The sequence below is a fragment of the Parasteatoda tepidariorum genome, chromosome 1, assembly GCF_982258835.1.
Source record: "Parasteatoda tepidariorum strain Cologne lab strain chromosome 1, Ptep-v5.0, whole genome shotgun sequence".
NCBI lineage: Eukaryota > Metazoa > Arthropoda > Arachnida > Araneae > Theridiidae > Parasteatoda > Parasteatoda tepidariorum.
In genome coordinates this window covers 37783076-37792255 of record NC_141755.1, presented here as the reverse complement: position 1 = coordinate 37792255, position 9180 = coordinate 37783076, and the positions used below count along the sequence as shown (strand labels likewise).

Sequence of the window (9180 nt, the reverse complement as noted above, 5' to 3'; positions counted from 1 at the left end):
ATATATATATATATATATATATATATATATATATATATATATATATATATATATATATATATATATATATATATATATATATATATATATATATATATATAATATATATATATAATATATATATATATATATATATATATATATATATGTATATATATATATATATATATATACCCATGCAGCAGCGATAAGTATTAATTACGTGAAAATAACGTTAAAATGCCACAAGGTTTAGCGCAAAAAAACGTTTTTTCAAAGCGTTTTATTTACGTTTCAAGTGGTAGTTTAGAATTAGTTAAAAATGCGTTAATATTTGGGCTGTTTTTAACGTAAAAATAACGGATTTTTGCCTTTATTTTGACCAAGGTGAATTTCGTGACCAATTTTTCACGTGATTTTAACCAAGCAGGTTTCTTTTTTAACGCATATTTTACGCTTTTTTCACCAACTATTTACGTTTATTTTTGGTTCTATAAATTCGTTTCTTTCACCATGAATATTTACGTGTTTTTAACGCTTATTTTTATTAAAATAACGCACATTTAACGTTATTTTAACCAAAATACAAACGGATTTAATCCGTACAATTTACGTATTATCAATATTTTTAACGCTTATTTTGAGTTAGGTGAATTAATAAATTTTTCGCGTAAATTTAACTAAATTTCAATTTTAACGTAATTTTAATTTTTTTAACTAAGAAGGGAAGAAACCATTCCGTATTTTAATGTTTACGCTGCACTAATTACACTAAAAAATATAGCATTTATTTTTTATTTAAAAAAAAACTTTTAATTCTTATCAAACTAAAACTACGCAAAACAGCCGAAATTAGTGCTTTTTTTTAAGAATCCTAGAAAAAGCTTTTTGTTTTTAATCTCACTTTTTGCAAATTTTTACAATTCAAATTATAACTCAACGAATATGGAATGCAAATCTTACTACCTCTTTACAGCAACATACTAGTTTATTTACGAAGTTTCATGTCTCTCAGGAATTTTCAAAATTTTTCATGCCTAAAAGTTTGTAATATAAAGAATTGGTAGGAGAAAAAATTACTCAATACTTACATGATTTTCCAAACCCCTATGGAAAGAATATTATTTTTTTTATAGTTCAAATTAATAATTAAGAAGTCTACTGCTCTCCTTAAATCCATGTTTCCAAATTGCTTGCTTGAAATTATCTACTCTTCTAGAATGCTTTTGGGTTATTTTTATTTTTTTTAAATGCATATTTTTTAGTTTTTAGCTTGAAAAATTTAACTAAAATTTACTTTAACACACACACGAAGTAAAAAAAATATATATATTAACCAAATTTACCATTTGATTTGTTTACTTACAAAAATTACAATTTTTCTAAGTCATATGTTCGTAAAAATTACAATTTTTAATCCAGAAGAGCAGTTAACTTAATAATTTTAAATACAGAAAAAAACATTAAATCAAATAAGATTTATTAAGTTTTATTTATTTTACAACTATCATACAATATACAGATTTACAATTATAACACATCGCCACAGATCAGAAATATATCTATTCATAACTTCTTCCACCCCGCTGTTTGTATCACCTCTTCACTGCAATGTACCTGGAAAACAAATAACTATTTTAGCATATGAAAAAAAAATATGCCGGACAATAATATTAAAATGTTTCAACCAACAGTAGATTTCTAAAACGAAGCAATACTGACTAGATAAAATACAGAGTTAAATAAAATGTTAAAAAAAATATTAAAACTGTTTATTATTTTCATGGAATTTCTACTAAATATATATCGATTGAGTACATCCAAATATTTAGATATAAGAAAATCTATTTTACAAATTTTAGTCACATATTACACGACAAAATTACATACATATACAGCACAAATCTGAATTAGAATAGTATTTCATAAAAAAAAAATTTTTATCCTAGCTAAATCTTACATTGAAGCCAGCAGTAAGTTATAAACAAAACATAAAATTATTTTTTATGTGGCTCAGAGGAGAACTCCTCCAGGCTTTTAGTCTGGTGTTGTCGGCTGCTATGGTAACAAGTAAGAGCACATTTCTAATGGGGGAACAATGGAGAAATAAAGGTATCAATTGGTTTACCCCCGGTGATCTAAAATCAAGACAAAACTATTCACAAAACACCCCTATTTGAAATGACTTTTTCTCATAACCACAGTACTTGCCACGACACGCGCCTGTTGTCAGGTGAAGTTCTCCTAAAAGTTGCCCTATACTTTCAGTTTATTTACTTATCATCAGAATTTTATTTTCCTCTCTCATTTTTTTCTTGCTCCTTCCTTAGCTGCAATTTTCATTCCTCTTCAGAATATTTTGCAAGAACTTTGTAGTTCAGAAACACAATTCCATTAGTTTCAGTTATGTAATTTTTAATTTCTCATTTATTAAAACAGTAAAAATACTATGCCTTTTAACACAAACAGTATCTTTAATATACAAAAGGAGTAATTTTAACAAATTCAGTAATTTATTAAACTATATATTATTTAGTTCAAGTGAAGAATTACATTTTACAATTGCCTCTGTTAATGCTTTTTTAAACAAAAAAGCATAAGCATAATTTTTTAAACAAAACTTAAATTTAACAGAAATTTTACTTAATAGTTTTTGTTAAAATAAAAAGTTTGAACATAAGTATGCTAAATGTATACAGTAAAATGCAAGAAATTATAATAAATTAATGAAGACTAGTCAGCCTAACTCTTTTAGAAAAAAGTAAGCATTTTTTGCAACCTTATTATACACAATGAATCGTGTTTTAAAACATTTTAATCATTAATACTTAAACACCAAATAATAAACACAAAAACATTCACTTGGTAAAAATAAGATATTTAGATAAAAGATGTTTTCAAACAGTATGAAATCAAAAATTTTTTCATTTAATGTAAGCATTATAATATAGCGCAGAAGTTATTGAAAAAAAAAACTTTATAAAAATAAAAGTGATTATTAATATTTTTTTATTGTGATGATTATTTACAAAATGCGAAGAAGCAAATAAAGTGTGTGTTTTCCCACCAACAAAATATGAGAATATCACCCATAATGTGATACTATGATACTTTATAAAAATAAAGTATCATAGACAGATATATCATATAAATAGAAAATATCATAGGTATAGTCATAGATATAAAATCATTGATTAAGTTAACAATATTGAAAGTTCAATTTCTCATATGCGGAATTGTAGAAAACTGCAGATGTACACAAATAAATAAATATAAACATATATACAATTGGCTTTTTTTAAAATTAAAACAAGGATAATTTGAAATCTTGTGGCAGAATGTTTTTGAGCTATCTGCGACTAAACTCTCCAGCACTAATATCTAATTGCAAAATACATTTAATACAAACAAACACACATGTTGCTAATTTAAAATGGCTAATACGCTGTGTTAACAAAAAAAAATACTGATTTTCTTAATTTAACATGAAATATTTTTTTTTAATATTATGGGTGATATTCTCATATTTTGTTGGTGGGAAAACACACACTTTATTTGCTTCTTCACATTTTGTAAATAATCATCACAATAAAAAAATATTGAATATCATGAAATCCATAGTAGTAATTGCCCCCTCCCTCCCCCCAAAAAATATATGATGTAATTACGTAAATTGGACTGCTCAAAAGCATGTTACACTTTGAAATTAGGTTGTAATAAATAATATAGTATAAAAAATATTAGATTTAAAAACTAAGGAGAAATCAACATCTATAACTTCCAAAAATTAGATAGAATTTCAAAAAAATAAATAGATAGCCTTAAAAAATAGATACTCAAATGCACGATTCGAGTTTTCCATATTGTTTAAATATATCAAGATGGTTAAGAACCAAATGAAAATCAGTATCAATAACTGCCGAAAATATCATCGAAACGTTACGTCGATTTATGATATTATCGGTGAAAATTGAGTGCGTCAAAAACTGATTATCAAAATGCATGATTCAAATATTGCATGTTCAAATATTTCTGTAAAAAAGAAATGTAATATTTTCTTCTTTTCAAGAGAAAAATCCATAGCTGCCAACCTCTAGTTATAAAAATGCAGATGATAGACAAGAAAAATGCAGAAGGTTCGTAACTGCATACTAATTACTAATAAATTTATTTTTAAAAAAATACTCCCCTTTTTTTAAAACAAGAAAAGGTAAAAAAAAAAAATTAAAAATTTTGACCAGCTACTTGAGGGTACTATATTCATTTATTAATTCTTGATTAAAGGAAAAGATATACAATTTTAAGACATATTAAAATTAGTTTAATTACACTATAATAGTATGCACTATATATAAACTCAATGGAAATTACGGAAAAGAATTACATTAAAAAAAATTTTTTTTGCAAAGATCCTTTAGTAGCACCTTTTGCTTTTACTAAAAATTCTTTCAGAACAATGTATTTCTTCTTTAGACTTAATTATTAAAAGTTTTTCGAGCAGACTGCTCATCAGACATTGATGAGCAGAATTGAGTCCTAGTTTTTTTACCACAGAAAACACCCTTTCGCATTCAGCATTGCTGTGGGGTATAGCCAATACAGTCTGACTTAAAGAAAATACTAGCTATTGTGCGACCGGGTAAAATGCAGATGATCTTATCTTCTGAGCATAAAAGCAGAAAAAAATAGCTAAAATAAGTAAATATGCAGATAGCTTCTGCAAAATGCAGAAGGGTTGGCAGCTATGAAAATCTCTCTGCAAGAACTATGTAAAATTCTGCAACAATGTCGCTGTGTCGTTCCGATTCTGCCATGGAGATTTGAAATACTGAGCAATTTGTATAAATCTTAATTCCCCGAGAATTTCCAATTGATGTTGTTTACTCCTTTTATAATTCATTTGAATGTTTGCCAAATGTTTGGTTTGAGTAGCCTCAGCCTTTAAATGATTCATCATGTATGATCGCTGAAGAATTCATAAAAGCAAAATAGAAGTTTCAGAATTTGTTTAAACTTATCGAGGACTATAAATAAAAAGACTAATTTAAAGCAGATAAAGCACATATTTTTTAAGTGCCAGTGAAATAAAACATTAAAACAGCAAATATAGTGGAGGTAAAAACAGTAACAGTTTACCATTCTACTTGATACTAATGGTGAATCTTACACCAGAAACTTTTATTATAAATTAGTTGAATAGTGCAAATGCTGATGATTGTGCATCAAATCATTAGGATTCTACAGTACATGTAAAATATATTTACAATATATGATAATTCATTTGAAGAGACAAGTTTATGAGTATTTTTATTTGTTGTTATTGAAGCATATGTAAACAATTTTTAATTACTATTTTTAATATCAGTAAAAGTTATTTGAAATAATTTTTAACAGTTGATTTGTTCATGTTTATAATTTCAAGAAATTTTTTTTACCCATTTTTAAGTACAAGAAAAAAGGAAACAATTCAAATACAGTTATTTCTTTAGACATACTTAATTCAGGAACCTTCAAATGAGACTTGATGGAGCTTCATACTCAAAGCCAGATCCTTTCCAAAGATATTCCTCAGAAGTACTTCAATAGATTATGAAAAAGAAAATTCATTCAGTTAATATGTTTAAAAACATAGAAATTATTCAAACATATTTTGTTTTGTTTATACGGGCACATTTGTTATTCAGAACTACAGAGGTAAGGAGTAATGGTTTGGCAGAATGTTAGCTAAATAAAATGGTGAAATGCAGAATATATTTTTATAGCAATATTTTTGTTTAAAAAAAATTCATTAATAAATATTTTTTACAAATAAATAAGTTTATTTATAATTGGAAATTACTCCATGCTTATCTATATTAGTGGAATGGGCTAAAGGGAAAACAAAAAATTAAACAAGAAATACTTATAAAAAAACTAAAGTTATAAAGTAAAATAGAAAGAAAAAAAAATATCATAATTGTTACAACAAAGCTTCTATGGTAAGAATAATATTTTCTGCAAAGCAGTATCCATAAAGCAACATTAACTAAAATATAATCTATTAGAAATATGTTATTAAAATGCTGTGTTACTAACAAAAACAAAAGATTATATACAAATGTAAAACAGAAAAATCTATTTTAATTCTGAAAATAAAATTTTAAAGCTTTACATCTCAGCTTTCCAATTATCATATTTTCCAGATAAGAATAAAGTCAATAGAAACATTCTTAATTACTGTGTCATACACTTAATAAAAACAAAGTTTTTTTGAAATGTAAAAAGCTAAGTAAAAACCAAGACAAAAATTGTTTAAAAGAAAAATCTAGCAATAAAAATTTCAATTGAACTTTTTCACCTACAAGGGGTCTGTCTACGTTTTTCTGAGAGGTACCTATTTTATGAAAATTTAGATATAATTTGTGAAAAATTAAAAACTACATAAAAAAATCAACACAAAAATATGGATTTATCGTTTCTTAAGGAATACAAAAATAAAATTATAAGAAAAAGTATTTTGTGAAACTACTGTTTTTCCTAAAGTTGATTTTGTGAAGGTACCGCTAAACGGTAGTAAATTCGGCCTAGACAGACCCCTGCCTAGGCATGTTTTTAGAATACAGTAACTATAAAAGAATTTAAAAAGTTTTAAACAGCAATGTAAATTTACATAAAAGCTTGAATAAGAATAATTCTTTAGATAATTTAATATTGAAAATTAGTGCAATTATTTTCCTTATCGTGTTAGCTGATAAATTTCAAAAACTGTTTCAAAAATAAGAAGAAAAATTTCCAGTAAATGTTCAACTGGGTGTTTTTTTTTTTTTTTTTTTTTTTTTTTTTTTTTTTTTTTTTTTTAAAAGATATCATGTTGCAAAATAAATAGTCAAAAGACTATTTTGTCCATGTGAGATTTTCTCTTGCAATAGCTTGTTCAGACGATACTTCCACAACATTTTGGCTGAAGAACCATCTGCTATAAACTCTAGTAAAATTTACACCAATCAAGCGTGTTTAACCCTCGGTTCTTTAAAAAGGTAAAGTTAAAAGAAACTGCCATGAATCACAACTGCTACTACTCAACTGTTTTAAAAATGCAACAACTAATAGATTTTATACTTTATAAGACAATAGTAGGTAAGTAGATAAGACAGCTCAAATTAATAACAATATGACAGGACTGTTTCACACATAAACTTGTCTCGTCTTATTTGCTAATAAAAATGCCATCTCGTACTGAATAGGCAAAATAGAAGGAAAAATGCCCGTATCATGATCTGCCGGTGAATAATCACTATATCTTCTATGCAACTTCGATGCAGCAACCAGAAGGAACTAAAAAAAATTAACAGACGGAGATCAACTTGAAGAGTATAACTCGTAGCAACATTTCGCACACCTTTACATATTCTTTTAAAAAGTTAGCAGTTGGCATAACTGCTCACAATACAGAAGTAACCCTAATAGGGGATTAAAAGTTTAATGAGTATTTCTATGTTGTTACCTATGGCTAAATATTCATAAAGAGTATTTTGCGATCCACGAAAAATTAAATATCTCAGAATGGGAGTAACTCAAAGAATATAAATTGTAGCAACCCTCAGGAAAACTTCTACTACATACTTCTTTTTAAGTTTTTGCAAAGTACAAAATCTTATTTTTTTTTTTTGCTTCAACATTTTTAGTTGGCACAAACTAGTTCAAATAGGGAAACATCCCCTTTTATTTGATTCATATTCATTAAAGTAAATGAACAACAGCAGAATAATCAGATCGTGTTGGCAACTTCTGGTATCAGAGAAACTGAAAGAAAGAAAAAAAATCACAGAAAGGGACCAACTCGAAAGATATAACTTGTAACCATCTTGCAAACATTTATGCTTTTTTTTTTTTTTTTTTTTTTTAAACTTCAAGTTTACATCTATTTGGTAGCTTGGCTATTGTAGTTAGTGCGACAGATTAAGATATGGAAATATCCCCTAAAATTAGTGAAACAGAAAAATTTACATTATAAATCTAGCTAAAATTCTTTTCAACTCCGGAAAATTTGTTTATCATCACCTGTGGCAGAATAATCAACAAGTCTTGGTAACTTCCAGTGGCTATCATCACAATGAAAACAAAACATGGGTAGAAACTCAAAGGGTATATCTTGTAGCCACTACCCCCTGGCAAACCTCTACATGTTTTCTTTTTTAAATGTATGCAAGTTTGAAATCCACAATAGTAAGTGCAACAAATCACAGATGGAAAATATCCCCTCTACTCATATTTTGGTGTATGAAGTCAACCATGATTAATAACATTTAAGTATTATCTTCAGAATAATGCTTATAATTGTTACTTTTTGTTAATTGTTATTTATTATAGCAACAAAATTTGCCAGGTGAATAAAATAATGCAGCATTAATTTAATAATTTTGATAATTAAAGCTTTAAAACGGAAATTTTCTTTACATAAGATCGCAACTAGTTTAACTTATTTCAGATTAATATTCCTTCATTAAGCTTAGGTGCCATCAGAATACTTTTAAAATATTCATGATTTTATTAAAAATATCTCAACTGTAAAACAATCGTATATAAGGGTCTGTATTTCATCTCTTTACATTTTATACTCAGTAAATGAGAATCAACAAATTCTCTTGCTTTTTTACAAAATCGTTACGCTTTGTCATAGTTTGTTAAACTTCGCAAATGATAGGCTTAGAATATTTGTGTTTATTTCAAGCAGAATTAACTACAATAACTATTTACTTTCTTTGATAGTGAAGCATTATAATGAATTAACATTCTAAATAGTAATAATTAAAGTAAGGAATAAAAGAACTTACCATTGAATTCAGCGTATCTAAGTACACTATAGAACAGCTACATATTTCACGCGTGCAACAAATGTAAATAAGCGTTGTCTAGTGTAGGGGTAACAGTCCTTGTGTAGAAATTGTGCCCACGGAAAAGGAGTGAAAAGTTGAAACTCAGTACCATTTAATGCATTTGTAAAACAAAAACTCAAATAACTGGAAGCAAAGTGGAACATTATTTTTTAAATATATATTGTGAATCAATTTTTTTCTCGTCTATTTTTGATTTTTCATCTTATTTTTCTTATTATTATTCTAATTAAACCTGGAATAAAATGCTACATTGTAGAATAACTTTCATATAATATTTTTAATAAAGTTAAATAAAACTGTCCAGCATTTTAAAAAAAATTATAGA

General features: G+C 26.4%; 1 long non-coding RNA gene across 1 annotated transcript; it reads right to left on the bottom strand.

The window, feature by feature from the left end:
* Positions 1-1452: 1452 nt before the first annotated feature.
* LOC147816391 (uncharacterized) lies at positions 1453-8907 on the bottom strand. Its single transcript, XR_015433297.1, has 3 exons — positions 8793-8907; positions 5475-5556; positions 1453-1596 (listed from the first exon to the last, which is right to left on the bottom strand). It is a non-coding gene; the product is annotated as an uncharacterized LOC147816391 (long non-coding RNA).
* Between the last annotated feature and the right edge of the window lie 273 nt (positions 8908-9180).